Source organism: Sapajus apella, unplaced genomic scaffold (assembly GCF_009761245.1).
Source record: "Sapajus apella isolate SASKATOON/1434 unplaced genomic scaffold, GSC_monkey_1.0 scaffold23, whole genome shotgun sequence".
Classification (NCBI taxonomy): Eukaryota; Metazoa; Chordata; class Mammalia; order Primates; family Cebidae; genus Sapajus; species Sapajus apella.
In genome coordinates, this window is record NW_022436963.1 from 24,077,341 (window position 1) to 24,095,397 (window position 18,057).

General features: G+C 40.6%; 1 protein-coding gene and 1 pseudogene across 2 annotated transcripts in view; both read left to right on the plus strand.

Moving 5' to 3' along the window:
- The window catches only part of PPP4R2 (protein phosphatase 4 regulatory subunit 2), a 74,735-nt gene that overhangs the window by 17,844 nt on the left and 38,834 nt on the right, over positions 1–18,057 (plus strand). The window lies entirely within an intron of this gene.
- On the plus strand, positions 14,743–14,808 carry LOC116559649 (annotated as a pseudogene).

Genomic DNA, 18,057 nt, shown 5'->3' on the forward strand with positions numbered 1-18,057 from the left:
ACCACAACCTCCGCCTCCTGGGTTCAGGCAATTCTTCTGCCTCAGCTGGTACTACAGGCACGCGCCACCATGCCCAGCTAATTTTTTGTATTTTTAGTAGAGACGGGGTTTCACCATGTTGACCAGGATGGTCTCGATCTCTTGACCTCGTGATCCACCCGCCTCAGCCTCCCAAAGTGCTGGGATTACAGGCGTGAGCCACCGCGCCCGGCTGATACATGCTTTTTCTATTTGCATCTTCATTTTGGTTCAGGAGGAATTTGGTAAGAATAACTATTTTGAATGTAATGGATCACATGAATTAAATAATTCTTCTTGTGGCTATTAATGTGTTGGAAACTCATGTGCAGAGATGATTGAATTACTACTGCTTTAGATGATTCTGTCTCATTTTAGAAAAATGCAAGAAAAAAGTCAAAGTATACTGTTGTTTCTTGTACATTCTTAACAAGTTTCTATATACATAAGTGTGTGTGTGTTAACGCTCTTGTTAAAAAATGGCATGAAACTTATGCAATTTGCCTTTTGTTATTTTCTATATTTAGATACTTTTTTTTTTTTTTTTTTTTTTTAATGAGACAGGGTCTTGGTCTGTTGCCTAGGCTGGAGTGCAGTGACATGACTTTAGCTCACTGCAACCTCGACTTCCCGGGTTCAAGCAATTTTTCTGCCTCAGCTTCCTGAGTAGCTGGGATTACAGGCATGTGCCACCATGCCCAGCTAATTTTTTTATATTTTTAGTAGAGGTGGTGTTTTGTCGTGTTGGCCAGGTTGGTCTCGAACTCTTAACCTCAGGTGATCCACCCGCCCCAGCCTCCCAAAGTGTGGGATTACAGGCATGAGTTGCCACCTTGCTTTTAGATATTTTACTAAAACACAAAAATTTACCACACCCAGTGGTAAATTGTATTTAGATATTTTACAAAAACACAAAAATTTACGTCATTGTCTTCACGGACTGCATAGTATTTCATTGTTTTGGATGTTCTTTATTTAACCTGTCCTCTTTGATGGTTCTTTGGGCTGTTTCCAGTTACTAACCAATTCAAACAGTGCTTAAGTTAGCATACTTACTTTGGCACAGATGTAAGAATGGGACTTAGGGGTTCATGATGTATGTACATTACTATATTTGACAGATACTGCCAGCCGACCTTCCAGACAACTTGTTCAATATGTGCTTCTACCAGTAGTGTATGAAAGTTATATCTATATCCATGTCAGCGTCAAGCATTATTCGGCTTTAAAAAATTATTTTTCATTTTTATATATATTTTTGAGACAGGGGCTCACTGTGGCTCAGGCTGTAGTGCAGTGGCATGATCATAGCTTACTGCAACCTCATTTCTGGGCTCAAGTGATCCTCCCATCTTAGCTTCTGCAGCAGCTGGGACCATAGGTATGCACCGCCACACCCAGCTAATTTATTAATTCTTTTGTAGAGATGAGGTCTTGCTATGTTGCCCAGGCTGGTCCCAATTGAGAATTGCGGAACTCAAGCAGTTCTCCTGCCTTGGCCCCCTGAAGTGCTGGGATTACAGGCATTGAGCCATTGGGCAGAGCCCATTATTAGGCTTTTAAATCTGAAAACCTGGTAGGTAAAAAGTGCTTTAATTTGCATTGTTATATTTTGTGCTAACATCTTTCCATTTTTTTTTTGACACTTGTAATTTCTTCCTCATTAATGTATTCCTTTTTCAAATTATTTTGCTAGACTAAAACAATTGGCCTGTGTCCTTTCTTTCCTTGGAGATTTGAAAGTTGAAATATTCTAAATCTAGCATTGCTTTATGATTTATTAGTTGGAATCCTTGTTTATTTATTCATTACTTATTTATTTTAATGAGATGGGGTCTCGCTGTGTTGCCCAGGCTGGCCTTGACTCCCTGGCCTCAGGTGATCCACCCTCCTCAGCCTCGTAAACTGCTGCAGTTACAGGCATAAGCCACCTCACCTAGCCATAATTTCTATTTCTCGAAATACAATCCTTGCCTGTTTGTTTATAAACATGCCAAAGCAAGCCATTTAGGTTGTAGGAAGAAAATAAATACTGAGAGCACTCTGAGATCTCAGAAATGTCATAAAGTCCTATTGTAAAATGGAATGAAAATATTACCCACAAGATTTAAGATTGCTCTTTACTATCTTTTTGAGACAGTCTCTGTTACCCAGGCTGGAGTGCAGTGACCCAATCTTCAGCTAACTGTAACCTCTGCCCTCTGGGTTTAAGCAGCTCTCCTGACTCAGCCTCCCAAGTAGCTGGAATTACAGGCGTGCGCCACCATGCCCAGTTAATTTTTGTATTTTTAATAGAGACAGGGTTTCACCATGTTGGTGGCCACACTGATCCCAAATTCCCGGCCTCAAGTGATGTTCCCGAATTGGCCTCCCAAAGCTGGGATTATGGGAGTATCTTTTCTTTGTGATTGTCATAGAGTCTTGCTCTGTTGCCCAGGCTGGAGTTGCAGTGGCACGATCTCAGCTCACTACAGCCTCTGCCTCCCTGGTTCAAGTGATTCTTGTACCTCAGCTTTCCGAGTAGTTGGGACTACAGGTGTGTGCCATCACGCCCAGCTATTTTTTTTTTTTTGAGACAGAGTCTCACTCTGTTGCCAGGTACCAGGCTGGAGTGCAGTGGCATGATCTCAGCTCACTGCAACCTCCGCCTCCCAGGTTCAAGCAGTTCTCCTGCCTCAGCCTCCCGAGTAGCTGGGACTACAGGTGCATGCCACCATGCCCCACTGATTTTTGTATTTTTAGTAGAGATGGGGTTTCATCATGTTGGCCAGGATGGTCTTGATCTCTTGACCTCGTGATCTGCCCACCTTGGCCTCCCAAAGTTGCCCTCTCCCAACCCCCCTTTTTTAGTAGAGACAAGGTTTCACCTTGTGAGCCAGGCTGGTCTCGAACTTCTAACCTCAGGTGATCAACCTGCCTTGGCCCCCCAAAGTGCTGGGAATACAGGTGTGAGCCACCATGCCCGGCAGCTGCTATTTTGAAAATAGTTTTAAATGACTTTAAAAAAAAAAAAAAAAGAGTTTGACTCCTGTTGCCCAGGCTGGAGTGCAGTGCTGTGATCTTGGCTTACTGCTCTGTCTCCCAGGTTCAAACAATTCTGTCTCAGCATCCTGAGTAGCTCGGACAGGCATTTGCCACCACACCTGGCTAATTTTTAGTAGAGACGGGGTTTCTCCATGTTGGTCAGGCTGGTCTTGAATTCCTGACCTCAGGTAATCCACCTGCCTCGGCCTCCCAAAGTGCTGGGATTTTAGACATGAGCTGCCACACCCAACCTCAATGACGTATTTTTATTTAAGTGTAAATCAAATATTTAATTTGATCTATGCTGTTTAATTAAGCTAATAATAACCCTTGACAGTTAGATACGAAATTATTTGAAGATATGTGACTTTTTTTGAGATGTGGGGTTTTTCTTTTTTGTTTTCTTTTTTAAAATTTTTTTTTGAGACGGGGTCTCTCTCTCTTACCAGGCTGGAGTGCTGTGGTGGGTTCTTGGCTCACTGCAACCTTTGCCTCCTGAGTTCAAACGATTGTCCTGCCTCAGCCTCCCGATTAGCTGAGATTATGGGTACCTGCCACCACGCCCGGCTAATTTTTTGTCTTTCTAGTAGAGATGGGATTTCACCATTTTGGGCAGGCTGATCTCGAACTCCTTACCTCGTGATCTGTCCGCCTCTGCCTCCCAAAGCTCTGGGATTATAGGCATGATCCACTGTGCCCAGCTGATGTGGGGGTTTTCTTCACATTTTCTTTTAATTCTATAATCTTGTTCACTTTTTTTTTCAATTCCTTATAGCAGTGGTTCACAACCAGAGATGACAATGTCTGGAGATCTTTTTGGTTGTTACAGTTTGGGGGCATGCTGCCGGCGTCTAGTGGGATAGGGGCCAGGGATGCTGCCAAACATCCTGTATTGCTCAGGACACTCCCCAACAATGAAGGATTATCTGGCCCCAAATGTCAGTAGTGTCAAGGTTGAGAGACTGTCATTTATAGGAAGAGGCATACCTTAAGATTTTAAAAGTGTCTTACAGCTTTCTTCTCTGACCTCTGAAATTAAAAAAAAAAAGTGAATGTGATAAGACCATCAATTGAAGTCTTTAACCAAGTCTTTAATTTTACCTATCAGAATTCTATTTGAGAAACTAAGAAAAGTATAATTTTGAGAAATAAATAATATGAATGTCCCAGACGGTTTGTGATTAATTAAATATGACATCTGTTAACTGGCTTCATTGGTTCATTGTTTCTTTTTCTTTTTCTTTTTTAAATGCAAAGTCTAACTCTGTTGCCCAGGCTGGAGTGCAGTGGCACACTACAACCTCCACCTCCCAGATTCAAGAGATTTTCATGCCTCAGCCACTAGTTGGGATTATAAGCGTGTGCCACCACACCTAGCTACTTTTTGTGATTTTCGTAGAGATAGGATTTTGTTATGTTGCCCAGGCTGGTCTTGAACTCTTGGGCACAAGCGATCCACCCACCTCAGACTCTCAAAGTGCTGGGATAACAGACATCAGCCACTGCACCAGGCTGGGTCATTCTTTACACCTGTGGGGAGAGAGCCTTTAATTCCTCACTTTGTTGTTGGATTAGTAGCTCATGGCTTCAGTAACCATGTATATCTAACCTTTAATTTCCCATAAACTCTGCATATTGCTAGCCTGGCAGCTGTGTGTATTTTACATACCAGGTCACAGGCCACTGCTGATAAACCAGCCGGTTTTCAGTGACAGCATTGCTGACCACTTCTCCCACCCCCAGTCAGCACCCAAAGAAGCTAGCTGCCCTGGCCACTGGTGGTTCCCCTGAATATTGTCCTTGCAAGGGAAAAGTTAGATACATTGAATCCAGAAAGAGTGAGAGAGATTGGGTTATTTCTGTCATCTTTCAGAATTAAGTGCATGTTAAAGTGAGAACTCTGTTTCTTATATACGCATCATATATATGCATTTGGGAAACTCTTGACAAAGTTGGAAGAACTTTGGAAGAAGTTGGAAGTATAAGGTAGAGAAGTCTACTAAATACATACCAGCTTTTTTTTTTTTTTTTTTTGAGATAGTGTCTTGCTCTGTTGCCCACGTTGGAGTGCAGTGGCGTGATCTTGGCTCACCGTAATCTCTGCCTCCTGGCTTCTAGCAGTTCTCCCTGTCTCAGCCTCCCGAGTAGCTGGATGACAGGCGACTGCCACCACTCCCGAATAATTTTTGTATTTTTAGTAGAGACAGAGTTTTGCCAAGTTGGCCAGGCTCATACCAGGGTCTTTTAATACAACTATTAACAATATTTTGTTGATGTATGGTAGAGATGGTAAACTGGCTGGAACACTGGTTGTGCAGATACAGACCAGGGTGGTTTTGGGGAAACTAGGAGGTGTGGTCACTCTGTTTTGTTTCTTTTGATGTCTCCTTCATACATAATTGCTATTAATGCCTTTTTTTTTTCTTATATTTTTATCCTTTCTTTTACTTTTAGCCAGGCAGATGTGCTTGACCCTTAAACAACACAGGTTTCAACTGTGGGGGTCAGCTTAAACGTAGATTGAAAGTACAGATTTTGTAGGATGTATGAAACACTCTTACGCAATGGACCACTTTTTTTTGTATTCATGGGTACAGGGTTGACAGCAGGGTTTAAGTATGTGCAGATTTTGGTATACATGGGAGCCTTGGAACTAGTTCCTGAAGTATGCTGAAGGGTGACTATGCTGTCTTAGTCTTTATTTTATTTTTTATTTACTTTGAAATAGGGTCTTGCTCTATTGCCCAGGCTGGAGTGCAGTGGTGTGACCATGGCTCACAGCAGCCTCAACCTGCCGGGCTCAAGCAGTTCTCCCACCCCAACCTCCCATTTAGTGTCTTGGTCTTTAAATTTTTTTCTGCACGTGGGTTTTTGTTTTTTGTTTTTAACTTTCCAGTCTTCTCTGTCATCATTGGTAACTTTTCACATTACTTGAAGTTCACTGAATATGCAGTGCTCTGTTGTGCTAGTGTTAAATTCTCATAGCACCTTGTTGTTAATTGCCTCATTTGTTCTTCCCCATGGGGTAACTTCAACTTGTCTTTTAAGACTGCTCAGATTTCTCCATTCAAATACATATTATTTACTGAAAGGTTTTCTTGGATCTCCTTGTCTCAGTAGAAACTGCCGAATTTCTGATATGCATCAGTTGCATTTTGTGTTACAGCTGTTTGCTTACTAGTCTGTTTCTACTTGTGGTTCTTTAAGTTTTGAGGGGGCCGAACTTCCCTTGCTCAGAATGTGTCACACAGTAAGAGCTGGGTTAGATAAACGAATAAAGGTATGTTCCATATATGACATTTTAGTCATCAGTGGACCATATATATGATAGTGATCCTATAATGTGTTTTTACTGTGCTTTTTCTGTTTTACATATGTTCAGACATACAAATACTTACCATTACATGTTTGTAGCCTAGGATAGCAATAAGCTATATACCATATAGCCTAGGTGTGTAGTAGACTGTACCATGTGTGTTTGTGTAAGTACACTCTTGGGATGTTCACACATTGGAATCTCCTGATGACACATTTCTCAGAACATACCCCTGTCATTAAAATATATTTAAAAGATATATGACTGTAGATGAAAAATAAAACCTTATCTTTATCTACAAAGGAACTATTATTTCTTTCTTTTTTCTTTTTTTTTTTTTTTTTTGAGATGGGAGTCTCACTCTTTTGCCCAGGCTAGAGTGCAGTGGCACAGTCTCAGCTCATTGCAACCTCCTCCTCTTGGATTCCAGCAATTCTCCTGCCTCAGCCTCCCTAGTAGCTGGGATTACAGGCATGTGCCACCATACCCAGCTAATTTTTGTATTTTTAGTAGAGACGGGGTTTTGCCTTATTGGCTAGGCTGGTCTCAAACTCCTATCTTCAGGTGATTTGCTCCTCTCGGTCTCCCAAAGTGCTGAGATTATAAGCGTGAGCCGCCATGCCTGGTCCCTAGGTGCTGTTATTTCTAACTTTAGAAAATACTGGGATTGGAGTCTTGAGTGTGAGTGAGTGAAAGGGTATTCTGAGTGAAGTACGCTTGTTTTCTGTCTTCCTTCTTAATTTCTGTATGTCCAGATTCTGTCTGTTCGTTGTTCACTTAGCTCTTGTCTAAGAGCTTCCCAGATTTTTCTAGAAAATAATAGCCTTGCCATTTAAAATTTTGTCATGTCATTTTCTACTATTTATTATAGGTACTTTGTTATAAGTATTATTCTGCCAAGCTAGGCTTCTTAGGGCATAATTTGGTTGTTTTATTATTATTTCCTTCTGCATCATATGTCGCTATTCCTTCAAAGAACAGATTTGCTGTCTTAGCTTGGGATGCTATAATAAAATACCATTGGCTGAGTGACAACAAATTTATTTTCTCACTGTTTTGGAGGCTGGCAGTCCAAGATAACTGTGCCAGCATAGTCAGGTTATGTGGTGAGGCTTTCTTCCTGGCCCTGTTTTTTGTTTTGTTTTGTTTTGTTTGTTTTTGAGACAGGGTCTTGTTCTGTCACTCAGGTTGGAGTACAGTGGTGGGGACATTAGCTCTCTGTAGTTTCTATGTCCTGGGCTCAAGCATTCCTCCTCTTCTCAGCCTCCTGAGTAGCTAAGACTACAGGTACATGTCACCATGCCTGGCTTATATTTTAAAAAAATTCTTTTGGCCAGGCGTGGTGGATTGCTCATGTCTGTAATCCCAGCACTTTGGGAGGCCGAGTCAGGCGGATTGCTTGAGCCCAGGAGTTCGAGACTAGCCTGCGCAACATGCTGAAACTCTGTCACTATTAAAAAATGTAAAAATTAGCTGGGTGTGGTGATGCATGCCTGTAGTTCCAGCTACTTAGAAGGCTGGGGTGGGAGGATCACTTGAGCCTGGGAGGTCAGGGATGCAGTGAGCCAAGATGGCACCACTACCCTGCAGCCTGGGCCACAGAGTGAGACCCTGTCTCCTTAAACAAAAAAAGAAAAAAGTGAAAAACTTTCTTCGTAGAGACAGGGTGTTGCTGTGTTCCAAGGCTGGTATTGAGCTCTTGTGCTGAAGCAGTCCTCCCCCCTTGGCCTCCTAAAGTGCTGGGATTATAAGTGTGAGCTACCATGCCTGGTGTTTCTGTCATAATTCGTATGTCCTCACACGGTGGAGAGAGTGTAAGCTCTCTCAGGTCTCTTCTGATAGGGTGCTAATCTGATTACGAGGGCTCCTCCAAAAGGCCTGGGTTCCAAATACTATCACATTAGAGGTTACGTTTTCAACACATGAATTTTACTGTTGTCGGGTGGGCAAGTGAGGGCACATATTTAGTATAGAGCATTTGCCAAAGGTTTGTTTAATTAGCATATGTTGCTTAATGTTTACTGGTTAAATTGAGGTATAGGTTGCTTTATGCAGATATGTTTTTGAAAATTGCGTTAAGTTGTATGTAGTGAATGTTTTAATTGTACTCACATAGCTCAGTTAAAAAGAGTGGGAAGGAGAAGGGGTTGGGATTCATTTTACTTCATACAAAAAAATTTTTTTTTGAAATAGGGTCTTACTTTTTCACCCAGGCTGGGTGCAGTGGCATGATCATGACTCACTGTAGCCTCAACCTCCCTGGCTCAGGTGATCCTCCCATCTCAGCCTCCTGAGTAGCTGGGACTACAGATTTGCACCACCATGCCTGGCTAATTTATATATATTTTTTTTATTTGCGGAGATGGGGTTTTGCCCTATGGCCCAGGCTGGTCTCAAACTCCTGGACTCAAACCGTCCTCCCACCTCGGCCTCCAAAGTACTAGGATCAGCCTGGAATTCATTAAATGTATACCATGTGACAGGTGAGATACTTTCAACATAAATTAGGAAAAAACAAAACACTGGTATGAATTTTCTCAAAGGGGAAGCTCTGTTTATCACATTATTTGTGTAATTCCTGATTTTACATTGTTTGGTCACATTTCTTCTCAAGCTTAAGATACCACTTAAGTCAACAAATATTTATTGAGTACATACTCTGTTCCAAGTATTGTGCTAGGTACTAGGAGTGCTGTGGTGAGCAAATCACAGTATCTGGTAGTAATTTTTAAAATTATTTTAACAGTAAAGTATTATATTTCTCTCTCTCTTTCTCTCTCTCTCTCTCTCTCTCTCTCTCTGTCTCTCTCTGTCTCTCTCTCTTTCTCTCTCTCTCTCTCTCTTTCTTTCTCTCTGTCTGTCTGTCTGTCTATATATATATATAAATTTTTTTTTGGTAGTCTTGCCGTGTTGCTCACGTTAGAGTGTAGCGGTGCAATCTTGGCTCATTGCAAGCTTCCGCTTCCTAGGTTTAAGCAATTCTCCTGCCTCAGCTTCCTGACTAGCTGGATCTAGAGGCACCTGCAAACACACTTGGCTAATTTGTGTATTTTTGGTGGCGATGGGGTTTCACCATGTCGGCCAGGCTGATCTTGAACTCCTGACCTCCAAGTGGTTGGCCCTCCTCAGCCTCCTAAAGTGCTGGGATTGCAGGCATAAGCCATTGTGCCTGGCCTGTTTCTTTTACTATTTTGCTTATTGCTTTTATCAGCATCGCCCTGTACCAAATACGTTAGCTTCATTTTAAGAATTAGGCCTGGAGGAAATCTTTTATAAATGTAGCCTTTTTTTTTTTTTTTGAGACGGTGTTTCGCTCTCGTTACCCAGGCTGGAGTGCAATGGCGCGATCTCGGCTCACCGCAACCTCCGCCTCCTGGGTTCAGGCAATTCTCCTGCCTCAGCCTCCTGAGTAACTGGGATTACAGGCACGCGCCACCATGCCCAGCTGATTTTTTGTATTTTTAGTAGAGACGGGGTTTCACCATGTTGACCAGGATGGTCTCGATCTCTTGACCTTGTGATCCACCCGCCTCGGCCTCCCAAAGTGCTGGGATTACAGGCTTGAGCCACCGCGCCCGGCCCAAATGTAGCCTTTTGAAAGAGTAATTTTTTTCAATTGATTTTTAAGTTAGCATAGGTTATGAGCTTAAGACCGATAAGGCATAGAAGGTCAAGAAAGAATTATTACTTTTGTTATGCATTGAAAAGTTTTGGTAATGGGGTGAAAGTTATAATGTCAGGTGATAGTAGCCTCATAATATGTGAAGTGCTTGGTTCATAATGTGAGAAAGCTACTATCATTTAGATTAAATGATAGTAAAATTGAAATTTAAATTTTTGCCTTCAGAATTTTTTCTGTTGTATATGTAAATTCTAAAGATTCTCCAAGATTTTGATGTAATTACACACTTTATGAGGTTTAATCCTATAATATGTTTGACTACCTAGTTTAAGAACTTCAGTTAATATTTATCATAAGTATATGTTTTTCTCCACATTTTAATATCTCTGAAATTGGAAAGTCTTTGAAACATCAGTAGTGACCTAGAATTGCAGGTGGCAGCATTTCTTTCTTTTGTAAAACAATGCAGTTTTACAGTTGATGCTGACTTAGATTTAATGAATGTAATGTTAATAACTCTTGGCTTAGGATATTGGATAGTTACTACAAGAAACTTCGAAGAGACTTTCACTTGAAGGAAAGACTTCTGAGTATTCAGTGTAAATAGGTTGATATAAATAATGGTGTGTTTCAAGTAAGAAAAAATTTTAAGAAACATTTTAGTATGTTGCTTTTTTAAGGATTTGTGGATAAAATTGTATTAATTTGTGACTAAGATTTTGCCGTTTTAAAATTGTTAGTAGAATATTACAAAAACTTTACATTATCAAATCATTATGGAATGAGCTTTCTTTAATGTGCCCTTTTTTAAAGATCACTGAATTTGGTATTGATATGAGACACAGAATATTAAAAAATATGGCTGGATATTTAAAATATTTGTTATTACAAAAGTAGGAAACCTTGTTTAAAACAATTTAAACAATGCAGTAGTAGTTCATGAAAGGAAGACATGACGGTCTCTCCATTTCTATCCCGAGTAATAGAGCACGTTAAGTTAGAATATACTTCATATGTGCGTTCAGTAAAATAAAAAATGGAAGTGGACCATTTGGTAAGTTGCTTTTTAAAAAGTCACCATGAAAAATGAAAGTATACTTGAGCAAACCTTTGTATGTTAAGGAATTAAATTCAGATTTTACAGGTATACTTGAAAGAGAAATTCCAGAAGCTACTTAATGGAATGATTTGGATTACCTTTGCTTTTTGGTATTCAGTTTGAATGTTTTTGTTTCTAAATTACAAAATTTCATCATTAGTACCTTCACTTTTATTAATTTGTGTTTTCATTGACTAAGCAATTGCCTTTTCAATAGTTTTAAGAGGTACAAAGCTTACATTAAAAAATAGATCATTTTTATAGATACGATTGGCTAAAATTAACAGCCTTTTTCAGACAAGAAACTTAAATTCATAAATATATATGTAATAAATTCAGATCTAATTTTAAATATAGGAAAATCAGTGTTTGGGTCTGATTCAGGAGCATTCGTATATTTTGAAGATCTAGAATACTTATGTTGGAAAAAGGTAAAATTTGCCAATTCATAATCAAGGGTAGAAAAGAAAATTTATCAAACTAAAATCAAGGGATAAATTTATAAAGCTACTTTATATATGGCAGTGATCTGTCTTAGGAGGATTGTCAGTGGGTACAACGACATAGAGGAGAACCAAACTATAACTTAAATTCTCTGAATACTTTGGTGGACCTTAAGTGTTGGGTAGTCTGCTGGACTGAATGTTTTAAGTGGCTCATTTGGGAATTCCACCTCAGATATGAATTAATTTAGTAGTCTTACAGCACAGGAGGAAATAAACTTTTAAATCATGATTTGAAAGCCCAAAAGACTTTCATTTCTCTTTTCTTCTTTTTTTTCCCTTCCTTTCTTCTGTTCATCTGTCTTGTCTGTCTGACTTGTCTTTCTTGTCTTTTCGGCACAGCTCAAGCATTTAAGTTTTAGTCCCAAATGAATATTTGGGTTTTTGAAAGCATCAAATTCATTTTAAAATTGTTGCTTCCAAGCAGTACAACTGATTTTGGTTTACCTAAGCCCAAAAGAAAACTGTAAAAGAAGGGAAAGAAAGATTTATTAGAAGGATATTGAAGTAGCACTTTGAAACAAGGGTTGAGCTACATACCACCAAGCCAGAGGGTATGAGGATGGGGCACAGGGATCTCAGCAGCAAGCAGCAGCAGCAGAAGTTGTTAGACTTGTTCTTTGGGCTCTTGCAAAGGACTGTGTTCCAGTCTTGGCATCTTGTGAATTTCACGTTTTTGGAGGAAAATATCTGACTGGCCTAGACCTGGTCAGATGGGACGAGGAGAGAAACAGAGCTGGCTACTGAAGGTCCATCCTTGTGTGTTCAGTACCTTTTAAAGAAAATGGGAACCATGAGCTGGGGAGCTAACTCGTTAGTATGTGCTATAGTCGGCATATTTGTATGTATAGTACCTACAGTTCATCATACAGGTAAAATGTGTTAAAATTGTTGTCTTAAAACGGTTGTGAAGGTTCTAACAGCAACTTACTGTGTCAGTGGAAATTGCCTTCTGACCTTTAAGGGTCCAGATAAATTTAGCACTGACTCTTGTTCTATTGTTGCGAGATGTTTATTGTTCTTACTGAGATCTTTTACTTGTTGAAATGCTTATATTTCTTGAGACTGTTAGCCTAGTATCACAGAACCTGATCTTGTAAGGGAAAAAAGACACAGAACTACTGATTATGGTCTGGGGAAGAATGTAATAGTTGCTTTAAGGAAGTTATAAACAAAGTGCTTTGGGAGCAGTAACTTAAAAAGTTGATTTCTGGTGAAGAGTATTAGCAATGCATCCTGGTGCAAGGAGGCATTTTAACTTAGTCTGGGCAGAGGGAATGGTGAGCAAAAGAATAAATAATAACGAAGAAGTTCAGAGCTGTGAAGGTAGAACTAGGATAGATTAGAAAGGGCCTTGCTAATGCATGGAAGTTTGGCTTTACAGAGACATTAGAAATTAATGAATGCTTTTGAGCAAAGAAAAGATCAATCAAAGCTTTGCTCTGGAGAAATTAAGTCTAATTCAGAGGAGTTAGGAAAATCACTCAGGAGACTGTTATGGTATTTAAGCTAGAGGAGATGAGAATTTGCAGTAGTGCAGCATTAGTGGGAATGGACTTGAAAGTTCACAGACAACATTGGGTTATGGATCTGTAGATAATATCTGTTCATCATTCTCATCTTGCCTGGGTTTTGTATAGGTTTCCTAATTTGGTTTTCCTTGCCCTTTCTAGCCTGTCTAATACATACTGTTAACAGTAGTCATGCTACGATGTAAATATGTTATTCCCATGATTAAAATCTTTATGCACTTTCTCCCTTGCTCAAGATGAAACTTAAGGTTATGAAATTTAAGGCATAAATAGTTGTGGCTCTACTTAATTTGGTATTTATCTGTTTGTTCCCTGTGTTTTTCTTCTCTCCTAAATTACTTAGTTCTCTGGTAATTCTCATCCCAGCGACTTTGTACATATTGTTCCCTTTGCAGGAACAAAGACCTTTCTTTTCCTTTGTGCACACACTTTTTCTCCCTCTCCTTCTATTGCCTCTGTGCTTATTTTAAAAGATACATGCTAGGGGTCATCTCTTATAGAAAACCTCCATTGACCCTGAATTAGATGTAACTCAGCCCACTTCTGTCATCATATATAAAATAGGCTGTGCCATTATTTTTCGTTTAGGTTGTGAGCTCCCTGAGGATACTAAATTCTTCATATATCTTTTCTTACCACGTAGTAGTTTAGGGATGCATATTTGGATTAACTTTTTTTTGGCCTGTACCCAGTTGGTACAGCCCACGGACTGCATGCAGCCCAGTACAGCTTTGAATGCAGCCCAACACAAATTCATAAACTTTCTTGAAACGTTATGAGATTTTTGCGATTAAAAAAAAAAAAAACAACAGTGTAAGTGTATTTTATGTGTAGCCCAAGACAATTCCTTTTACACTGTGACCCAGGGAAGCCAAAACATTGAACACCTCTGGCCTGTACTGTTCCTGTAACTTGATGTTGTGATGTATTTAGAGTATGGATTCTGAAGCCATAATGCCTGGGTTGAAATCCTAGCCCTGTTACTCACCAGCTATGCAGTTATACGCAGGTTATTTAGCCTGTTTTGAAGTTATCTTACTGATAGTAAGATGGGGAGAATAGTAACCACCTAACTCATACCTATGCTTCTGAAAATTGAGTTAATATGTTCAAAGTGCTTAGGACAGTACCTGGCATTTGTGGTTATGTATGTGTGCTTGCTATTGTTATTATGCATTGCAGTTCAAGTATGAATCTATCCCTCTATTTTTTTTGTTTTTTGAGACGGAGTCTCGCTCTGTCGCCAGGCTGTCATACAGTGGCATGATCTTGACTCACTGTAACCTTCTCCTCCCAGGTTCAAGCTATTCCCCTGCCTCAGCCTCTGGAGTAGCTGGAACTACAGGCATAGCCACCGCAGCTGGCTATTCCCTTGTTAATTGCCAAAACTGTTATACACATAATTCCCACATCTGCTTGGAAGGTGACATTTTTCTACCTGATTTTCTTTTTCTACTGTAGATGGTTTGTAAACATTACTCCTGCAAAGTGGGCTTCTGGATATTCATTTATTCAGTCATCTACTGTCTGCTCACATATTTATGATTAAGTAAATTATTATGTTACTGAAGAGTAAGGGCAATGCAAAAATAAGAAAAAGGGTAAGGGGAATGAAAGTTAAGAGTGGAGAACGTTACAGCTCTTTTAGAATTTGTCTCATAGACTTTCTGAAAGGTCTTTACCAGAAAGCCTCCCCTCCCCGCCCCCCCAACTCCCTCCTAACTCCCGTGGTCATTTTTTTTTTTTTTTTTTTAAAACAGAGTGAATAGGTAGTTGGAATTTTTTTTTTTTTTTTTTTTTTTTTTTTTTTGGGGACCGAGTTTCGCTCTTGTTACCCAGGCTGGAGTGCAATGGCGCGATCTCGGCTCACCGCAACCTCCGCCTCCTGGGTTCAGGCAATTCTCCTGCCTCAGCCTCCCCAGCAGCTGGGATTACAGGCACGAGCCACCATGCCCAGCTAATTTTTTGTATTTTTAGTAGAGACGGGGTTTCACCATGTTGACCAGGATGGTCTCGATCTCTTGACCTCGTGATCCACCCGCCTCGGCCTCCCAAAGTGCTGGGATTACAGGCTTGAGCCAACGCGCCCGGCTGGAATTTTTTTTTTATTTTTTTATTTTTTTGAGAGAGAGTGTGTGGGCTGGGCATCAGTGGCTCACACCTGTAATTCCAGCCTTGGGGAGGCTGAGGCAGGTGGATCACCTGAGGTCAGGAGTTTGAAACCAGCCTGGCCAACATGGTGAAACCATGTCTCTACTAAAAATACAAAAATTAGCTAGGTGTGGTTGTGCGCACCTGTCATCACAGCTACTCAGGAAGCTGAGGCAGGAAAATAGCTTGAACCTGGGAGGTGGAGGTTGCAGTGAGCTGAGATCAAGTCACTGGACTCCAGCATAGGTGACAGAACAAGACTCCATCTCAAAAAAGAAAAAAGAAAGAGAGAGGGGAGTCTTACTATGTTGCTCAGGCTGATTGCGAACTCATGGGCTGAAGCGATTGTCCCACCTCAGCTTCCCAAAGTGCTGAGTTTAGAGGTGTGAGCTACCATCCCTGGCCAGGTATGGTGGAATTTTAAATAAAAGGAAGTCTCATTTAGAAGGTGACATTTGATCAAGGCCCAAGAAGTAAGGGAGTCAGCCATGCAGCATATAGAAGACAAATCTGAGTAGAAGAATCTTTTTTAGCTTTTTTGAGATGGAGGCTCGTTCTGTCACCAGACTGGAATGCAGTGGCGCGGCGCTATCTCAGCTCATTACAACCTCCGCCTCCCGTTTTCAAGCGATTATCCTGCCACAGCCTCCAGAGTAGCTGGGACTGCAGGCACATGCTACCACAATCAGCTAATTTTTGTATTTTTAGTAGAGATGGTGCTTCACCATGTTGGCCAGGATGGTCTTGATCTGCTGATCTTGTGATCCGCCTGCCTTGGCCTCCCAAATTGGTGAGATTACAGGCATGAGCCACCATGCCTGGTCATGGTAGAAAAATCTTTCACTGCAAAAGCCTTAAGTAGGACTAGTGTGTCTAGCCTTTTCACAGACTAAGAAGGAGGCCACTGTGGCTGATGTAGACTAATCAAGGAGAGGAGGAGGTAAAGGGAATGGGGGAAATATTCTTTAGGGCATCGTGGACCACACCATAAGGGCTTTGGCCTTTGAGTGAAATCCGGAGCCATTGCAATTTTGTTATTGTTGTTGAGACAGTCTCACTCTGTCATGTAAGCTGAGTGCATTGGAGTGATCATGGCTCGCTGCAGCCTCGAACTCCTGGGCTCAGGCAGTCCTCCTCTTTCAGTCTCCTGAGTAGCTGAGACTACAGGCTCGTGCCACCATGCCTGGCTAATTTATTTTTTTGTAGAGACAGGATCTTGTTTCCCAGGCTGGTCTCAAACTTCTGGATGCATGCGATCCTCCCGCCTTGTCCTCCCAAAGTGCTGGTAATGCAGGCATGAGCCACTGGGCTCGGCTACGATTACAGTTATGAGCAGAGAAGTGACACTATCAGACTTAAGTGTTAAAAGAATTGTTCAGTGAATGGCTGTGCTGAAAATAAGTTTGCGGTAAAGTGAGCTAGAAGCAGGGGTATTGAAATCAGTCTAAGAGATGTTAGTGGTTTGAATTAAGTGGTAGTAGGAGATGTTAAAATTATTTACATTCTGTATGCATTTTGAAAGTACAACCGACAGGATTTCCAGGCAAGACAGAGTGTGATGTGACAAAGAAAGGAGTTGATAGTGACTCAGGAGTTCGCCTGAGCAGCCGAAGTGGAATTTTATCACACTTGAGAGATGAAAGGCTACAGGAGGAGCAATATGTGGGAAAGATCAGAAGTTCAGTTTTGGACATGCCAAATATTAGTTGGCCAAATGGATGACTGGAGATCAGGAATCATCCTGATAAAATTGGCATGCAGATAGTATTAAAAACTCCAGACTGGATGAGATCACCAAGCCTAGATAGAAAAGAGAGACTGAATTGTGAGTGTTTCAGCATTAAGCAGTTTGGGAAACCAGAAAAGGAAAATGGATATGAAAGATAAAGGAAAACCCAGGAAAGTAATTAAGAAGGAGTGATCAACTGCATAAAATATTGTCAGTGGGCCAGTTAAGAAAATTGTCCACTGGATTTAGCAACTGGAGGTCATTGGTGATCTTGATAAATACAGATTAGGCTTAGTGGCGGGACGGAAAGCTTGGCTGGAGTACATTTGAGAGAGAATGCGAGGGTGACAGCTGTTTTAAGGACTTTTACAAAGGATAGCACATTTAAAAATGGTGTTGGAACTGGGAGGTTAAGTGGAATAAAGAAATTTTAGAAGGGAGAAATATCAGTGTATTTATATTTGTATGCTGGTGGGAATGATCCATTATTAGCAAATAAAAAGTTGATGTAGATGATAAGAGAAAGGGGAGAATTGCTCAAGTGATGCTCCTGAGTAGGTGATCAAATGGCAAATCTGGTATATAAATAGACCAGAGCATGGGTAGTTCCATCTATGATAACAGGTGGGAATTCAGGGTGTGTACATGTACGTGACAGTAGGTAACTGGTGGAACTCTGGAAATTCCCTCCCTATTGTTTGAGTTTTATAAGTGCAACAAGAAGCAAGGTCACTGAGTATGAGAGGGAGGAAAAACTCAACATAGGGTTGAAGAAAGAAGATGTGAAATAGTTACTGGAAGAGTCAGAGAATGAAATAGTATGGGGAGTATAATGTCTGGTAGCATTTATAGTGTACCCAAAATCAGGCAGCATGGTTGTGCTTCTTGTTTTGTTTTTGCTTTCTTTCATGTGCTTGTATAGGCACGCATTTGGTAGGGATTGTGTTTTTTTTTTTTTTTTAAATTACGTTGAAGCCAGAGAAGGACTAGAGAACGAACTATATCTGAGGGAGTGAGTATAATTTTTTTTTTTTTTTTTTTTTTTTTTTTTTTTTTTTTTTTT